The sequence below is a fragment of the Mesoplodon bidens genome (assembly GCF_964165515.1).
Source record: "Mesoplodon bidens genome assembly, contig: HAP1_SCAFFOLD_967, whole genome shotgun sequence".
Taxonomy (NCBI): Eukaryota; Metazoa; Chordata; class Mammalia; order Artiodactyla; family Ziphiidae; genus Mesoplodon; species Mesoplodon bidens.
This window is the reverse complement of record NW_027672101.1, coordinates 15495-35884: the sequence shown is the minus strand read 5'-3', so window position 1 is coordinate 35884 and position 20390 is coordinate 15495. Positions and strand designations below refer to the sequence as shown.

At 39.8% G+C, this 20390-nt stretch overlaps 1 pseudogene across 1 annotated transcript; it reads left to right on the top strand.

Moving 5' to 3' along the window:
- The first annotated feature begins 1007 nt into the window (after positions 1–1007).
- On the top strand, positions 1008–1954 carry LOC308610576 (inorganic pyrophosphatase 2, mitochondrial-like; annotated as a pseudogene). The gene has a single exon. The product of its transcript is annotated as an inorganic pyrophosphatase 2, mitochondrial-like (transcript).
- The last annotated feature ends 18436 nt before the right edge of the window (positions 1955–20390 follow it).

The window sequence follows — 20390 nt, the reverse complement described above, 5'->3', positions numbered from 1 at the left end:
TATGTTTTTAAAATATCCGTCGGGCTTCAAGGTGGAGAACAGATGGTAAGGCAAACATGGAAGCAGGAAGACAATTCGGAGGCTACCAGAAGAATTTAGGCAAGAGATGATGGTAGCTTGAATCACTAAGACTGAGTAGGAAGCAGGTAGAGAGCATTAGACAGATCTGAATATACTATAAAAGATTTAATGATGGAACAATTATGGGTATGAGAGTGAGAAAAAAGTCAAAGCTAACTGCAAATTTTTTTTTTTTTTTTTGCGACACACGGGCCTCTCACTGTTGTGGCCTCTCCCGCTGGGGAGCACAGGCTCCGGACACGCAGGCTCAGCGACCATGGCTCACGGGCCCAGCCACTCCGCGGCATGTGGGATCCTCCTGGACCGGGGCACGAACCCGCGGTCCCCTGCATTGGCAGGTGGACTCCCAACCACTGCACCACCAGGGAAGCCCACTGCAAAATTTTTGACCTCAGAAACTCAAAGAAGGATGTTGCTACTTATAGAAATAGGGGGAAATGTGAGAAGGTAAGGTTTGACTTAAAAAACAAACAAGCAAAGGAAACAAAAGCAAATAAACAAATGGGACTGCATCAAACTAAAAAGTACAGCAAAGAAAACTACCAACAAAACAAAAAGGCCACCGGTAGAATGGGAGAAGAAATCTGCAAACAATGTATCCAATAAGGAGTTAATATCAAAGTACACAAAGAAGTCATATAACTTAATGTCAAAAAAACAAACAATCCAATTAAAAAATGGGCAGAGGAACTGAACTGATATTTTTCCAAAGAAAATGGCCAGCAGGCACACGAAAAGATGCTTAACATCACTAATCATCAGGGAAATACAAATCAAAACCACGATGAGATCTCACCTCACACATGTAAGAATAGTTATTATCAAACAGACAACAGACCAGCTGGGCCTGGAGCGTTGGCGCCCCCCCTGCCACCACCACCGCCGCCACTGCTGCCCACCTGCCACAGGGAGCGAGCTCAGGGTCCTGGCCGTGTTGCACCATGGCCCTGTACCACACAGAGGAGCACAGCCAGCCCCACTCCTGGTTACCACCTCTTTTTCAAGAATGTAGCTGGTCACTACATTTCCCCTTTCATGATATTCCTCTGAAGAGGAAAATGGCATTCCTACAAAGAGAGCACGAAATGATGAATATGAGAATTTGTTTAATATGGTTGTAGAAGTACCTCCGTGGACAAATGCTAAAATGGAGATTGCCACAGAGGAGTCATTGAATCCCATTAAACAAGATGTAAAGGATGGCAAGCTTCCCTATGTGGCAATTATCTTTCCTCACAAGGGTTATATATGGAATTATGGTGCCCTCCCTCAGACTTGGGAAGATCCCCATCGAAAAGATAAGAGCACAGACTGCTGTGGAGATAATAATCCTATTGATGTTTGTGAGATACGCTCAAAGGTTCTTTCTTGTGGAGATGTTGTTCATGTGAAGATCCCTGGGATTCTGGCTCTTATTGATCAGGGTGAAACAGACTGGAAATTAATTGCTATCAATGTGAATGATCTTGAAGCCTCAAAGTTTCATGATATTGAAGATGTTAAGAAGTACAAACCTGGTTACTTAGAAGCTACGCTTAATTGGTTTAGATTTTATAAGATACCAGAGGGAAAACTGGAAAACCAGTTAGCTTTTAATGGAGAATTCAAGAACAAGGCTTTTGCTCTTAAAGTTATTAAATCTACTCATGAATGTTGCAAAGCATTGCTTATGGAGAAGTGTGATGGAGGGGCTATAAATTGGACAAATGTGCAGGTATGTGATAGCCCTTTCCATTGTTCTCAAGAGGAAGCTAGATCATTAGTTGAATCAGTGTCATTTTCACTGAAAAAAGGAAGTAATGAAGAAGATCAAGTATGGCACTTCCTTGGCAAGTGATGAGAACATTTGAAGTTCTGCCATCAGGATTCCAGTCTCTAAGAACTACAAGAATCCCATCTCCCCCAAGTGCTAGAAACAGGCAGATCTATGAGAATTTGCTAACTTCCTGTTGAAACTTTTTTTTTCAAACTTTTTGATATGCAATGTGTAAAAAAAATTGAAATTTTTGAAAAAAAAAGACAACAAATGACAAGTGTTTGCAAGGATGTGAAAAAAAGAAAGAAAAAGGAACCCTCATGCACTGTTGGTGGGAATGTAAATTGGTGAGGCCACTATAGAAAACAGTATGGAGGTTCCTCAAAAAACTAGAAACAGAACTACCACATGATCCAGAAATCTCACTCCTGGGTATATATCTGGAAAAAAATGAAAGCACTAATTTGAAAAGATACATGCACCCCAATGTTCACAGCAGCCCTATTTATAATAGCCAAGATATGGAAGCACCCAAGTGCCCATCAACAGATGAATGACTAAAAATGTGGTGTACATATATATATATATATATATATATATATATATGTATATATATATATATATATATATACAATGGAATATTACTCAGACATAAAAAAAGAATGAAATTCTGCCACTTGCAACAACATGGATGGACCCAGAGTGTATTGTGCAAAGTGAAATAAGTCACAAAGAAAGACAAAAAGATATAATGTATGATTTCTATTATGTGTGGATTCTAAAAAAACAACAAATGAACAAACATAACAAAACAGAAACAGAGTCATAGATACAGAGAATAGCTTGTCAGAGGGAAGGAGGGTGGGGGATCAGCAAAATAGGTGAGGGAGATTAAGAGGTACAAAATTCCGATTACAAAAATAAATGAGTCATGGGGATGAAGTGTACAGTGTAGAGAATATAGTCAATGTAATATCTTTGTTGGGTGACAGTAACTAGTATAGTGGTGATCATTTTGTAACACACAGAAATACTGAAACACTATGTTTTACTATGTGAAACTAACATAGTGTTGCAGGTCAATTATACTTCAAAAACAAACAAACTCAGAAAAGGAGATCAGATTTTGTGGTTACCCAAGGTGGAGGTGGAAGGAGGCAGAATTGAATAAAAGTGGTCAAAAGATACAAACTTCCAGTTATAAAATAAGTAAGTATTAGGGATGTAATATACAACATGATTAATATAATTAAGACTGCTGTATGTATGAAAATTGTTAGGAAAGTAAATCTTAAGAGTTCTCATCACAAGGAAAAAATACTTTTTCTTTTTATTTTGAATCTATATGTGATGATGGATGTTCACTAAACTTATTGTGGTAATGATTTCATGATGTATGTAAGTCAAATCATTATGCTGTACACCTTAAACTTAGCACTGTATGTCATTTATATCTCAATAAAACTGAAAGGAAAACAAAAACAAAAACAAGGGTTTTGTTTTGTTCATGTTGAGTTTAAGCTTCCTATTTAACAGCTAAAATCAATCTCCAAAACTGGAGATTAGAGAAGCCCAGCCTAGTCAGCAGTACCTAAAGACATGAAAAGGGAACTGTGTGGGTGGAAAAGTGATCCCAGGCCAAAGATCTGAAAAAGAATAGCTGATACCACATTTAAGATACTTATAATTATTAGAAGAAATACATTACCATTAATGAATCAAATATCACCCTTAATTAAAGATTCCTTAATTTTAAAACATGTAAATGTGAAAAAGTATAACATTTTATACCTGATTCTAATGATAACCATAAATTTTAGAAAATAAAATGGTAGCTGGCAGGTTAGAAAATTATCAAAAGGTTTTCCAACTAAAAAGAAACCCTTTTTTTTTTTTTTTTTTTTTTTTTTTTTTTGCGGTACACGGGCCTCTCACTGTTGTGGCCTCTCCCGTTGCAGAGCACAGGCTCCGGACGCGCAGGCTCAGTGGCCATGGCTCATGGGCCCAGCAGCTCCGCGGCACGTGGGATCTTCCCAGACCGGAGCACGAACCCGCGTCCCCTGCATCGGCAGGCGGACTCTCAACGACTGCGCCACCAGGGAAGCCCAGAAACATTTTTAAATAAATGCTTTAAATAAACTCAGAGATTTCCTCATAGCTGCAACTTGGAACCAGTTGTTTTTATTTCCACTAAAGATATAAAGTCAGGAAGTTTTTTATAAAGACAATTACATATCATATAAGTCATTTCCCTCATTTGCAGTATGACAGTATGATCATCTCCTGAGATATCAAACTAAGATTTTGCTTCTCTTGGCAGTGATAACATAGTATAAATACCTATAAATGTAAAATTAGAGATTCTACTCAATTTAATATTTTCAAAGATTAAATTATCAAATGCAGATTAAACTATCAAACAAAACTCTATTATCCATGTTTTCACGTTGCATAATTACTGTCCCATGTAGACCCCAAGTTGAGAGAGGAAGAATTAATATTGGTCTACCAAACATCACAAGTGCTTCCTCTTTTAGGAAGAGTGGGAGACAGACTTCTCACTACTGGAAAAGGAAGTTACAGATATGGAGAGGAAGAAAATTACAATGAATACTGCAGTGTTGGATATTTAACTGGAATTGGAGGTATTAGTGTGAACTCACAGCTTTCAATATATACAGACACAAAAAATATATAGATGCATATTATATGTACATTATAATATGTATTACACGTTATATAAACACACACACACATATATATGTATATATGTGTATACACACACACACACACACACAGATATGTATATGTGTGTCCACTGAGAAGACATGGAACAGTAACACCCCAATAGCAATGAACATACTTACCACAGTTAGAACCAACATAATGGCTTCTAGATACCATACTCCAGCAAATTAAACCAGGGCATTCTGGAGAAATGGCTGATTCTAGGACTGGATGCCAGAAAATACAAGATACTCCTGACACATGTTGTATGATAAAGTAAGAAAATGTTCAAAGAATGATAGAGATATGTCAAAAGGATCCAGAAGCCAGTTTGAAGGGGCTCCCACTGTCCAAACCTGAGACAACATAAACACCAAAATAAATATTGATTACATGGGAATTCCCTGGTGGTCCAGTGGTTAGGACTCTGTGCTTCCACTGAAGGGAGCCCAGGTTTGATCCCTGCTTGGGGAGCTAAAATCCCACAAGTCCCTCAGCACGGCCAAAGAAAAAAGAAAAATAAATAAATAAATATTGATTACAGACTATAATTAACCAAATAAAATAGAAAACCATGAGCCCGTGTGAATATAAATGAATGAATGAATGATGAAAAGTGTGATGAATAGAAAGATATATACAGAGTCTCAAAATACCTCTACTCAAAAAAAAAGGAAAGCTTTATAGTATAAAAGTCTGGCAGACAGACAACACCTTGACCAAATGATTAAATTGAACATCATCAGTAACGAGATTAATGAAAATCATGCATCACCTGATAGGATAAAATAAGAAACCAGCCTCGCTTGTGTGCTATTCCTACCAAAGACATATAACCTAAAACTAACATGAGGAAACACCAGACAAACCCAAATTGAAGACATACTACAAAATAGCTGGCTTGTAGTATTTAACATTTATAAAAGTCAAGCATCAATAAAGAACTGTTCCAGAATAAAAGAGATTACTTCTCATATCACAACTTTTCAATGATTTTTCACCATGTGCATTTACTTCCTATTCAAAAAGTTTATTCATTAAATGTTTTAAATAAATACATACATGTTTTTAAAAATACGAACAGGGCTTCCGTGGTGGCGCAGTGGTTGAGAGTCCACCTGCCGATGCAGGGGACACGGGTTCGTGCCCCGGTCCGGGAAGATCCCACATGCTGCGGAGTGGCTAGGCCCATGAGCTATGGCCGCTGAGCCTGCGCGTCCGGAGCCTGTGCCCTGCAACGGGAGAGGCCACAACAGTGAGAGGCCCGCGAACCGCAAAAAAAAAAAAAAAATATATATATATATATATATATATATATATATTATAAACAGCCTGACCCAGAAATTCCATTTCTAGGTATACACTCTAGAGAAGCACTTGCAAATATGCACAGTGAGGCATATAGAAAGTGGTTCATGGCAGCACTGTTTATAATAATAAAAAATAGGAAACAAATGTGCAGCGATCCAAAAAAAAAAGATGATTACCCATTTAAAGAACTATTATGCTGCAGTTCAAAGGACTGAGGTACATCTACATAAGCTTTACAGGTAAACTGACAAGACACCTGGTGAATAAAAGAACCATGCTGTAGAGCAACATATACAATGTGATACATTTTTATAACTATACATATTCTAGGTCAATGCATAGCATATCAAACTGATAATAGTAATTGAGTGTTTACCTTCTAGGAAAGGCTGATCAGTGGGAGTCTTTAGACTTATGGAGACTGTTTTAATTTTTTAACTCAGATAATTTAATAATGCATTACTTACATAAGTAAAAATAATTTTAAAAAATACTCCTGACCATGAGTTTACAGTCTATTTGGGGAGTATAGCAGACAATGAGAACGCTAGTGTTTCCCTGTCAACCATACTTTTCCATCCAATTCATCTGATATTTGAGAATGATATTCCCACTTCATGTTATCACGGGGGGAAATCAACCCTTTCTGATCATAAAGGTGAGCCCACAAAATTTTGTGGAAGAGCAGCCAAGATGGCAGAGTAAAAAGACCCTGAGCTCACCTCCTCTCACAAGCACACCAAAATCATAACTATCTGCAGAATAACCATAGATAAAAAAAGATTGGAGCCTACCAGAAAAGATCTGCTACAGCTAGAGACATAAAGAAGGAACCACAGCGAGACCAGTAGGAGGGGTGGACTCGTGATATAATCAAATCCCATACCCCTCCCTGGGTGGGTGACCCACAAACTGGAGAATAATTATATTGCAGAGACCCTCCCACAGGAGCGAGAGTTCTGAGCCCCACGTTAGGCTCCCCAGCCAGGGGGTCTGGTACTGAGAAGATGAACTCCCAGAGCATTTGGCTTTGAAGTCCAGCAGGGCATAATTGCAGGAGCCCCACAGGACTGGGAAAAATAGACACCTCACTCTTCAAGGGCGCATAAAAATCACACGTACACTGGGACTCAGGGCAAAAGAATTAATTTGATAGGAGCTTGGGCCAGACCTACCTGCTAGTCTGGGAGAGTCTCCTGTTTGGGGGGTGGGGGGAGCTGCGGCTCACCCTGGGGACATAGACACTGGTGGCAGATATATTAGGGAACATTGCTGATGGCTGACATCTTGGCTCATTAGTTCCAAGATGTGGACCAACCAAACAGCCTGCAGGCAACGCTGCTGAGACACCTCAGACAAACAACAAAATGGGACACAGCCCCATCCATCAGTAGACAGGCTAACTAAAGACTAAAGAGCTCACAGCCACCTCTGGGTTTGTCCCTAGACATGGCCCAGCCCACCAGAGGGCCAATACCCAGATCCACCCACCGGTGGACAGGCACCAGCCCCTCCTACCAGGAAGCCAGACCAAGCTACTAGACCAGCCTCATCCACCAAAGGGCAGACACCAGAACCATGAACACTATGATCCCACAGCTCAGGCCATATACCGTACCTAGTACCAGCTGGGCCCTGGCCTGGCCCACTAGCAGGGACACCCAGACCCCATACCCAAATGTGTCAGGAACTGACTTTTGGGACATCCAGACCCCATACCCAAATGTGTCAGGAACTGACACCCCTCCACACCCAACGATCTATTGATAAAATAAGCTCTGATTTCCCTGGGCCCTGCAGCCAGACTCCAGGAAACCAGTTCTGCCTGCCAGTGGACTAGCACTAACCCCAGGATCTGGCTTCATCTGCCAGTGGGTAGGCAAAAGCCCCAGAGCCTTCAGGACCCTGATTCCGCCCACCACTGAGCCAGCACTAGCCTCAAGGACCCCCTAAGATTCCACAGCCAGCCACGTCATGACCAGACCCCACTAAACAGGAGCCAGCAGCATCTGCACAAGGCAGCCTGGCAACCAACTAGACCTGGGGCCTACCAGACCACCCACATAGTTAGTCCACCACGACAGAAGGACCCATGTAGCCCTCTTAGGGTATACCTCTAAAGCATATAGCTTGGGTGACGAGAGGGGAGTGCACTGCTGGGACGCATAGGACACCTACTACAGAGGGCCACTTCTCCAAGGTGAAGAAACATAACTAACTTACCACATACATAAAAATATAAATAGCAACTTAGACAAAATTAGAACATAAAAATATAAATAGCAACTTAGACAAAATTAGGCAGCAGAGGAATATGTTCCAGATGAAGGAACAAGATAAAACCCCAGAAGAAGAACTAAGTAAGGTGGAGATAGGAAATCTACCTGAGAAAGAGTTCAGAGTAGTGATGATAAAGATGATCAAAGACTTGGACGAGAATGGATGCACAGAACAAGAAGTTAGAAGTTTTTAACAAAGAGTTAAAAAATATAAAGAATGACCAAACAGAGATGAAGAATACAATAACTGAAATTTAAAATACACTGGAAGGAATCAGTAGTAGACTAAATGATTCCAGAAGAACAAATCAGTAACCCGTAAGGCTAGTGGAAATCATTGCCATTGAATAAAGAAAAGAAAAAAAAAAAGAATGAAAAGAAGACACATAAGAGACCTCTGGGACAACATCAGGTGTGCTAATATTTGCATTATGCGGGTCCCAGAGGAGAAGAGAGAGAGAAAGAACCTGAGAAAATATTTGAAGAGATAATAGCTGAAAACTTCCCTAACCTGGGAAAGGAAATAGTCACCCAAGTCCAGGAAGCACAAAGAGTCCCACACAGGATTAACCCAAAGAGGAACACACCAAGATATTGTCATCAAAAGGACAAAAAGTAAAGATAAAGAGAGAATACTAAAAGCAGCAAGGTAAAAAAAAAAAAAACAAGTAACATACAAGGGAACTTGTTCAACAGAAACTCAGCAAGCCAGAAGGGAGTATCACAATATATTTCAAATTCTTTTCCTATCTAGGTTGTTACATAATATTGAGCAGAGTTTCCTATTCTATACAGTAGGTCCTTGTTGGTTATCCATTTTAAATACAGCAGTGTGTACATGTCAATCCCAAACTCCCTGTCTATCCCTCCCACCACCCTTCCCTCCTGGTAACCTTAAGTTCATTATCTAAGTCTGTGAGTCTGTTTCTGTTTTGTAAAAATGTTCATTTGTATATTTTTTTAGATTCCACATATAAGCGATATCATACAATATTTCTCTTTCTCTGTCTGACTTACTTCACTCAGTATGACAATCTCTAGGTCCATCCATGTTGCTGCAAATGGCATTATTTCATTCTTTTTAATGGCTGAGTAAGAATTTGAAAAAGAATGGGTACATGTATATATATAACTGAATCACTTTGCTATACACCTGAAATTAACACGACATTATCAATCAACTATAGTCCAATATAAAATAAAAAGTTAAAAAAAATAAAGTGATGAAAAGGAAAAACCTACAACCAAGAATACTCTACCAGCAAGGCTCTCAATTGAGATTTGAGGAGAAATCAAAAGCTTTATAGACAAGCAAAAGCTAAAAGAATTCAACACCACCAAACCAGCTTTACAACAAATATGAAAGGAACTTCTCTAGGTGAGAAGGAAAAGGCCACAAGAAACAAGAAAAGAAACAAGAAAGAAACGAGAAAATTACAGAATGAAAAAGCTAACCAGTAAAAACAAACATACAGTAAAGGTAGGAAATCATCCACGCACAAAGCTAGTAGGGAGGTGAAAAGATCAAAGTATTGATACTAAAATCATCTTGTAATAAGCAGTTAAGAGATACACAAAACAATTAGATGTAAAATAATAATATCAAAAACAGTAATTGTGAGGGAAGGAGAGTACAAATGCAGGGTACTTAAAATGCAGAGAGTATAAATGCAAGGTTTGAAACGAACAGATCAACAAGTTAGAACAATCATGTATATAAACAGACCACTATACAGAAACATCAAGGCAACCACAAACCAAAAGTCTATAATAGATATACACACAAAAGAGAAAAAGGAATCCAAACAACACTAAACATAGTCCTCAAGTCACAAGAGAAGAGAACAAAAGAAGAAAAGGGGGAAAAAAAGAACTACAAAAACAAATCCAAAACAATTAACAAAATGGCAATAAGAACATACATATCAACAATTACCTTAAATGTAAATGGATTAAATGCTCCAACCAAAAGACATAGACTGGCTGAATGGATACAAAAACAAGACCCATATATCTGCTATCTACAAAAGACCCACCTCAGATCTAGAGATGCATACAGACTGAAAGTGAGGGGACGGAAAAAGGTATTCCATGCAAATGGAAATCAAAAGAAAGCTGGAGGAGCAATTCTCATATCAGACAAAACAGACTTTAAAATAAAGACTGTCATAAGAGACAAAACAGGACGCTACAAAATGATCAAGGGATCAATCCAAGGAGAAGATATAACAATCATAAATATATTTGCAACCAACATAGGAGCACCTCAATATATAAGGCAAGGGCTTCCCTGGTGGCGCAGTGGTTGAGAGTCTGCCTGCCGATGCAGGGGACACGGGTTCGTGCCCCAGTCTGGGAAGATCCCACATGCCGCGGAGCGGCTGGGCCCAAGAGCCATGGCCGCTGAGCCTGCGCGTCTGGAGCCTGTGCTCTGCCACGGGAGAGGTCACAACAGTGAGAGGCCTGTGTACAGCAAAAAAAAAAAAAAAAAAAAAAAAAAATATATATATATATATATAAGGCAAATGTTAACAGACATAAAAGGAGAAATTGACAGTAACACAATAACAGTGGGGGAATTTAACACCCCACTTACATCAATGGAGAGATCATCCAGATGGCTAATCAATAAGGAAACACTGGCCTTAAATGACACATTAGACCAAGTGGACTTAATTGATAGTTATAGAGCATTCCATCCTGAAAGCAGCAGAATACACTTTCTTTTCAAGTGCACATGGCATGTTCTCTAGGAGAGATCACATGCTGGGTCACAAAACAAGCCTTGGTAAATTTAAGAAAACTGAAATCATATCAAGCATCTTTTCCAACCACAATGCTATGAGATCAAGAATCAACTACAAGAAAAAACTGCAAAAAACACAAACATGTGGAGGCTAAACAATATGCTACTAAACAACCAATGGATCACTGAAGAAATCAAAGAGGAAATCAAAAAATACCTAGACATAAATGAAAATGAAAACACAATGATCCAAAACCTATGGGAGACAGCAAAAGCAGTTCTAAGAGGGAAGTTTATAGTGATAAAAGTTTACTTCAGGAAACAAGAAAAATCTCAAATAAACAACCTAACCTTACACCTAAATCAACTAGAGAAAGAAGAAGAAACAAAACCCAAAATTAGTAGAAGGAAAGAAATCATAAAGATCAGCACAGAAATAAATGAAATAGAGAAAAAGAGAACATTAGAAAAGATCAATGAAACTAAAAGCTGGTTCTTTGAAAAGATAAACAAAATTGATAAACCTTTAGCCAGACTCATCAAGAAAAAAAGGGAGAGAGCCCAGATCAATGGGAGAGAGCCCAGATCAATAAAATCAGAAATGTAAAGGCGGTTACAACCAACACCACGGAAATACAAAGAATCATTAAGAGACTACTAAGAGCTACTATATACCAATAAAATGGACAACCTAGAAGAAATGGACAAATTCTTAGAAAGGTACAATCTCCCAAGACTGAACCAGGAAGAAACAGAAAATATGAACAAATTACCAGTAATGAAATTGAATCAGTAATTTAAAAACTCCCAACAAACAAAAGTCCAGGACCAGATGGTTTCACAGGCAAATTCTATCAAACATTTCGAGAAGAGTTAACCCCTATTCTTCTGAAACTATTCCAAAAAACTGCAGAGGAAGGAATACTCCCAAACTCATTCTATGAGGCCACCATCACTCTGATACCAAAACCAGGCAAAGATACCACACACACACACACACGCACACACAAATTACAGGCCAATATCACTGATGAACATAGACGCAAAAATCCTCAAAAATAATGCTAGCAATCTGAATCCAACCATACATTAAAAGGATCACACACCATGATCAAGTGGGATTTATTCCAGGGATGTAAGGATTTTTAAATATCCACAAATCAGTCAATGTGATACATCATATTAACAAACTGAAGAACAAAACCACATGATCATCTCAGTAGATACAGAAAAAGCTTTTGATAAAATTCAACATCCATTTATGATAAAAACTCTCCAGAAAGTGGAGAGGGGCACAGAGGGACATATCTCAACATAATAAAGGCCATATATGACAAACCCACAGCTAACATCATACTCAATGGTAAAAAGCTGAAAGCATTTCCTTTAGGATGAGGTAAAAGACAAGGGTGTCCACTCTCACCACTTTTATTCAACACAGTTTTGGAAGTCCTAGCCACAGCAACCAGAGAAGAAAAACAAATGAAAGGAATCCAAATTGGAAAGGAAGAAGTAAATGTGTCACTGCAGATGACATAATACCATACACAGAAAATCCTAAAGATGCCACCAGAAAAGCACTAGAGCTCATCAATGAATTCAGTAAAGTTGCAGGATACAAAATTAATACACAGAAATCTGTTGCATTTCTATACAATCACAACGAAGTATCAGAAAGAGATATTAAGGAAACAATGTCATTTACCATCACATCGAAAAGAATAAAACACCTAGGAATAAACCTACCTAAGGAGGCAAAAGACTTGTACTCCTAAAACTATAAGACACTGATGAAAGAAATTGAAGATGACCGAAACAGATGGAACAACATACTGTGTTCTTAGATTGGAAGAATCAATATGGTTAAAATGACCATACTACCCAAGGCAATGTATAAATTCAGTGCAATTCCTATCAAAACAACAATGGCATTTTCCACAGAACTAGAACAAAAAATTTTTAAATCTGTATAAAAACACAGAAGACCCCAAATAGCCAAAACAATCTTGAGAAAGAAGAACACAAGTGGAGGAATCATGCTCTCTGACTTCAGACAATACTACAAAGCTACAGTCATCAAAACAGTATGGAACTGTCACAAAAACAGACACATAGAACAATGGAAACAAGATAGAGAACCCAGAAATAAACCCACGCATTTATGGCCAGTTAATATACAACAAAGGAGGCAAGAATATACAATGGAGAAAAGACAGTCTCTTCAGTAAGTTGTGATGGGAAAACTGGAGAGTTACATGTAATAGAATAAAATTGGAACATTCTCTAACACCATATTCAAAAATAAACTCAAAATGGATTAAAAACCTAAATGTAAGGCAGGATATGATAAAACTCCTAGAGGAAAAGACAGAACACTCTTTGACATAAATCATAGCAAGCTGTTTTTGGATCCATCTCCTAAAGTAAAGGAAATAAAAGCAAAAATAAACAAATGGGACCTAATTAAACTCAAAAGCTTTTGCACAGCAAAAGAAACCATTAAAAAAATGAAAAGATAACCTACTGCATGGGAGAATATCTTTACAAATGATATGACCAATAAGGGGATTAATATCCAACACATATAAACAGCTCATATAACTCAACATCAAAAGAATAAACAACCCAATTAAAAAAGAGGCAGAACTGAACATTTTTCCAAGAGGAAATACAAATGGCCAACAGGCACATAAAAAGATGCTCAACGTCACTAATCATCAGAGAAATGTAAATCAAAACGACAATGACGTATCATCTCATACCTGTCAGAACAGCTATCTTCAAAAAAGAACACAAATAACAAATGTTGGGGAGGATGTGAAGAAAAGCGAACCCTCCTACACTGTTGGTGGGAATGCAAATTAGTGCAGCCATTATGGAAAACAGTATGGAGGTTTCTCAAAAAACTAAAAATAGAACTACCATATGGCCCAGCAATTCCATTCCTGGATATATATGCAAAAAGACCCCAAAAACACCAATTTGAAAAGATACATGCACCCCAATGTTCATAGCAGCATTATTCACAATTGCCAATACAGACGAACCGGTTTGCAGGGCAGAAGTTGAGACACAGATGTAGAGAACAAATGTATGGACACCAAGGGGGGAAAACTGTGGTGGGGTGGGGGAAAAAAAAAACAATTGCCAAGATATGGAAGCAACCTAAGTGTCTATCAGCAGATGAATGGATAAAGGAGATGTGGTATATACATATATATATAATGGAATACTACTCAGCCATAAAAAAGCCATGAAATTTTGCCATTTGAAGCAGCATGGATTGTCTTGGAAGGCATTACGCTAAGTGAAATAAGTCAGACAGAGAAAGACAAATACTGTATGATATTACTTATATGTGGAATATAAAAAATACTACAAAGTAGTGAATACAAAAAAGAAACAGACTCACAGATATAGAGAACAAACTAGTGGTTACCAGTGGGGAGCAGGGGGAGGGGAAATATAGGGGTTGGGAAGTGGGAGGTACAAACTATTGGATATAAGACAGGCTCAAGGATGTATTGTACAACATGGGGAACATAGCCAATATTTTGGAATAACTATAAACGGAAAGTAACCTTTAAAAATTGTATGAAAAGTTTTTAATTAAAAAAAAATCAGTAGGAGGTATTGGTGAAGTTCTATTCCTTAGGTGGTGGGATGGGTACCTCACTGCTTTTCAGTGATTCATTGCAACATACCTATACATCAAATGTACTCTTTTTTATTATTAATTAATTAATTAAAGTTTGGCTGTGTTGGGTAAAAAAAAAAAAGAAAGAAATCCCCACAGGACATTTTCTCCAGTTGATGATTTTTGACTCTATTCAGCTTTCTTAGTGTATGTTACTATATAGCAAATATTGGCTGCTTCCCTGTTGGATACAATGTGAAAGGAGAAAGGGGAAAATTAAATCAAGGCAAAAGGCAGCCAGCAGGTTGAAGAGGAGTGTATGCCCTTGCATGTAGATTTTAGATGCAACCCGGTGTGCTTCTAGAATCTCTCCTTTCTCACTGTGTTCAGAAGGGAATTGACCCTTTTCAGTTTGGCAATCAGATATACCAGTTTGTCTCCTTCCTGACCCTGTGCCCAGCCAGTCTCATCTGCTCCCTCCTCACCACTGTCTTCTTTACCCTGCGTGAGGCAGAGTCCTTAGCCTGCCTCAGATCCAGTACAAAGCTCCACGTTCTCCACTCCACCCCGCACTGTGTCCGCCTTCCCTAGGCTCCGGCCTCATTCATTCATTAATGCAGGATCTGTTGCTGGTCATATCTCTGGGTGCTGCAAGGGATGTGGAGACTGATAGGGTAACTGGAAAGATAAAACATCCACAAAAAACTCAGTATATAGAGCTTCAGATAAAATGTGGCATGGGAAGGATTTCTTGTGGTTGAATCATTCAGAGCAGGCTTCATGGAGGAGGCAACTTTTGAGAGAGCCTTGACTGATGTGCAGAGTTTGATTTCTAGGTAGGAGTTACAGAAAGTTTTGGTTTTGATCAGAGAGTAAGATTAAAATATTCTTTGACTAGGGAGAGATAAAGGTGTTTCCCAACTCTTTTCAGTCTCAAAAATTGAAGAAAAAAAAGTTAAGGAATGGGATAATTTTGAAATCAACCAAGATAACATATTTGTCTCCTTTTTTGAAATTTTATGTCTTGTGTGTTGGGCACTGTGCAAAATATTTGAGGACAGTGAGCACCTAAGAGTGTTTAGAAGATGGGACGTTTGAAGGAAATGAGATAGGAAAGTAGAGTGGCTGTAAAATTGGTTCTCCAAACCAGAATTTTGCTATGAATAAAATGAGAACTAATATACTTAAAAATATACATATTAATTTAAAAAATTAAAAATTAAAAATTTTTAATTAAGGCAGAAAAGGAAGTAAATAAATAAACTGAAATTTTGACATGGAATGAAATATTTGTTTTTGTTTTGGAATGGGATATTTAAATTAATTGCAAAAATGCAGCTCATGACCTGATGGATTTTACAATCCATTAGGAGGGGATGTAGTTCACTGTGAGAACTCTAGGATTTCTCTGTCCAGCATATTTTATCAGTTCATCCACGTAGTAGCTCACTAGTAACGGGGAAAATGAAGAGAGAGGAGTACAGAATGGCTCTTGTGTGTCTTGTTTGAGTGTCCAGATGCTACTAATTGATATGGGGAAGATAAGAGGGAGGGAACAAAGATTGGGACCAATGGAAGACACTGGGTTAAGTTTAGAAGATTTTACATTGAGGATGTTTAGCAAGCAGTTTAGCAAGCAGTTGTTTTCACTGGCTTGACACTAGCACTGAAATAGCTAACCACTCATTGAAAGAAGCTGGAGAAAGAAAAAAGCATTCAGCCCAGGGCACAGCCCTGGGTTAATCAGACATTTAGGAAAAGCTTTATGCTGTTTGTAATAGGACAGTTTATAAGCAAGTACAATTATGACCAAACATGGAGAGCAAAATATTAAAATTTTAAAAAATTATAAACTACCCAAATGTCAACAAAAAGTAGAATTTAATACTGTAGCACTTAGGATGTCATCATTAAAAATGTCACTTCTGAAAGTTTATAATAACATTAAAATGTTTATGATAGTAGGTGTTTTTCTTTTAAAGTACATATTATTTAAGCAATGTACAATTAGGCACAGCAAAATGTGGGAAGAGATACATCAAAAAGTTAACAGTAATTATTTTGAAGGTGGCAATCTATGAGATTCTTCCTTCTACTATTCCATATCTTTCAAATTCACTAAATAATATTTTCTAGTAGGGAAAACAGTCACAAAAAAAGGATTCTCTTCCCTTTTATTAACATAAACATGGCTACGGTTCCTAATTAATACAGAACCTGGACACACAGTAGGCCCTCAATAATCCATGACTGTATCAATACCTGCAATTGAAGACATTTACCTGAGATTTTCTGCCCTGTAAAAAGCCTAACCCTTTCTGCGGGACAGCCTCATGTCCTGCCGTCCTGGATCTTGCAAAGCGTGAAAAATGGCTCTGCCTCTACCCTCTCTGTCCATTGACACTAACGCCTTGACAGGCCTTCACCCGGGGATCCCACGAACTACTGCTCACTGATGGGTCCCGGGGGAAATGAAAGCACTTTGGGCTCACCTGAAAACCACCACCAGGGGACTGTGAGCATCCTCCTTATACTCACTGGTCCTGCAGAGAATCAGAGATGACTTCTTAATTTAGTGTATGGACGGGCACCTTGAAGTCTCGCCGTCCTTCTGACCTGTGCAGGCACTTCCATGGCACTGGCCCCTCTGGGGGCTGGCAAGGCTCACAGGGTAACTGCATTAGGGCCCCCAGCCCATTCCTTAACATTGGCCCTTAACAGTGTTCAAAGCTCTTCACTTGTCCATTCCAGTTCTCAAGGCCAACCCCATTAGCTCATATTAGTATCTCCGCACATCATGGATGAGATCTGAGACTTAGGTCACCTGTGCAAGGCCAGGGCAAGGTGTCGACTTAGCAGAAGTCAATGCTGTTACTGCATTTGTTGCTAAGATCACCCCCATGGAGTTCCCTTGAGTGTCCACCGTGCGGAGGGGGCGGGTGTCCCGCAGGCGCAGCCCCACCTCCAGGGCTTCTGAGGCAGCGGCCTGGGGTGGGGGTTCACGGACTGAGAAGCCTAGAAGCCCACCGGCTGGGATGGAAATGGCGGACGATTCTTCAGACAGGGCAAGGGGGAAGCTCACGCAGGCGTCCAGAAACCTTGCTCAGATCCTGTCTTTGAGTTTAAATCTCAACTTTTGTCCTCCAGAAGCGATGGAAACAGGACCCAAAGCCTGAGGTAAGACGTCTTGCCAAACAGCCGGGAGCAGTCGCCATTACGACACCAAACGGCGCAGCCCCTCAGGCCCTGCCTCTGAACGTGGCCCCGCCTCTGAACGTGGCCTCGCCCCTGAGCGTGACCCCACCCCCAGAGCACACTGGGCAGGGCGTCCGTGTAGAAATCGCTCCCTTTTCCATTTTCTGCAGAGGTTTCCGAGTTCTACTAGGTACGCCCGCCGCTTTGATGAGGTAAACGTGGTCTCTGTCCTCTGAGAAGGTAGATAATTAAGCCAGAAGTGTTCCACAGCATGTGAAAGTGTTGTGAATTGGAAAACAAGGACAGATCACAGCGTGGGAGGATCAAGGAAAGCATCTGAGGAAAACCTTTCAGTATAATAGGGAGGAAAGAGGAAAGAAAGGATGAGGGTTCGTGATTTGGTTTTGTTGTTGTTGTTTTGAAGTTTTTAATGATGAAAAGTTCCCATTTCATGACTTCTCATTCCCCTGTGGTGGTCCAGCACATATGCTCAACGAGTGAGGAGTGTGGCGAAGTTGTAGGAAAGTGAAATAGTTTTGAGTACTTAGGCAAGAGAATTGACTAAGAAAACAATCATATGAGCACCACCAAGACAGGGAACTTTGTTTCCTTCATTGCTGTGTCCTAAGTGCCAAGTACGTAGTAAACATGGGAAGAATGAATGGATTATTTTCAGGCAATGTTGAAGCTGACCATTAGTTGTAGAACATAAATTTGTGGTGGTACCAACATACTTAACCGTGTGACTTTATCAAAGAGGAATCAGTCCTTTATTAGAAGGCAGGCCTAGAAAAGGTAGAGTTAGATTGTGCCAGGCAGGACATGAAAGGAGAAGGGGGAAGGCTCTTTAGAGTAGAGCTATTTAGGTGTGGGGTTAAGTGATGGACCGTGAAGTTTTTCCTTGGAGAAGGAGGGAATGAAGACAGAATGTTGTCAGATGAACTACAAGTGGCTTGTACTTCCTGAACAGGGTGAGGAATTGACAAACCCAGGGCATAAACTGAAAGAATGAAGGGAGGAATGTCCCAGGCTTCCCTGGTGGCTCAGTGGTTGAGAGTCCGCCTGCCGATGCAGGGGACACGGGTTTGTGCCCCGGTCCGGGAAGATCCCACATGCCACGGAGCGGCTGGGCCCGTGAGCCATGGCCGCTGAGCCTGCGCGTCCGGAGCCTGTGCTCCGCAGTGGGAGAGGCCACAACAGTGAGAGGCCTGCGTACGGCAAAAAAAAAAAAAAAAAAAAAAAGGGGGGGGAGGAATGTCCGACTGTATTTTTTCAGAATGAAAAAATATTCCTGGTGATGAGTTCTAGAATATGGCCGTAACTGAACTGGAATGGAGGTAAAGGGCTCTAGGATGACAGTGAGAGGCCAGATTATTGGATGGTCTATCCACATGAATATTAGGCCTCTGACTGATTCCTCCCACTTTGAGTTCCTTTCCTGGGACTCTTTCCTGTCCCAAGGTCTCCATGGAATTGGTATTTCCTGCAACTCTAACCTTCAGTCAGTGGCATGACTCTGGACAGGAAGGTAAACATGGGGCAGTGAGAGAGGGCTATGACAGACATCTGTTTTGTTTTTGTTTTTATTTTGACACTCAACCTTCACTCACCTTCTGGAAACAGTTCTTCTCTTGCCCTCTGGGAAACTAAGCCCATTCTCAGTGTCAGTCCGTGTGCAAGTGGAGTAGTTGTTCCCCGACTCTCCTACTTTAAGGATGGGTATACCACTCGGGCTTGGCCAAAAAGATTGTTCCATGATTTTGGCAACAGTGATTGGTGAGAGATGGGCACAGGACCCAGCTAGAGACAGTAAGGCACAATAGGACTTTTGAAGGGACTAGTGGAAGAGATAACCCATTTTTAGTTGCACTTGAAGCTTGGAAGATATAGCTTTGAAGTTGCCATCAGAAAGTCTCACAATGAAGCCAGTCCAGAATATAAAGCCAAGAAATGGATAGAAACAATACTGATAACATCCACTGAGCCCCAGTATGAACCCTCTTGCCTAAGGCTAGCCTCCCTCCTAGGGTCTTTCAGGTAGCTCAGCAACGGTCTCTTTTTTAAGTCAGCTGAATTGTATTCGCTGTCATTTACATCCAAATAATTCCTCACGCTGTAAGGGAGCTCTCTCTCCCTGGCTCCTTCTTCCATGCTACCACACTAAATGTATATTACCTTCTCTGTCCTTCAGGTTGCTTTCTATAAAAGGGGGTAGAGAAACCTGATTCAAAGAGCTGTAAAGATTAAGCAGGATAATATACATAAAAGCATAAATGTGTTTCACAGCATTGAAGTACAGTAACAAGCAGTACTTAATTTTTCTAAATTAAACTAAATCTGGCTCAAAGCCCCCATTTTAAAGTATAGAAAGATATTCAGTATTAGTCATTACTTGGGGCCTTTTGCCTATTTAGTTTAGTATTCACTGTCAAACAAATATATAGGAAAGAGCCTCTGATTTAAGTCCACCATGGTGGGACTGGGATATTCATTATCCAGGCCCATTTGGTCCATTAAAAGGCCAAATTAATGGCCTTGGCTTCACAGCCTCTATGCTAAGTATGGGCAGTGCAGCATTTTACTGAAGCTCCCAAAATAATGGCACTTGATGATTAGTCATCTCACCAAACATTACTTCATCCCATAAAAAATCGTGCT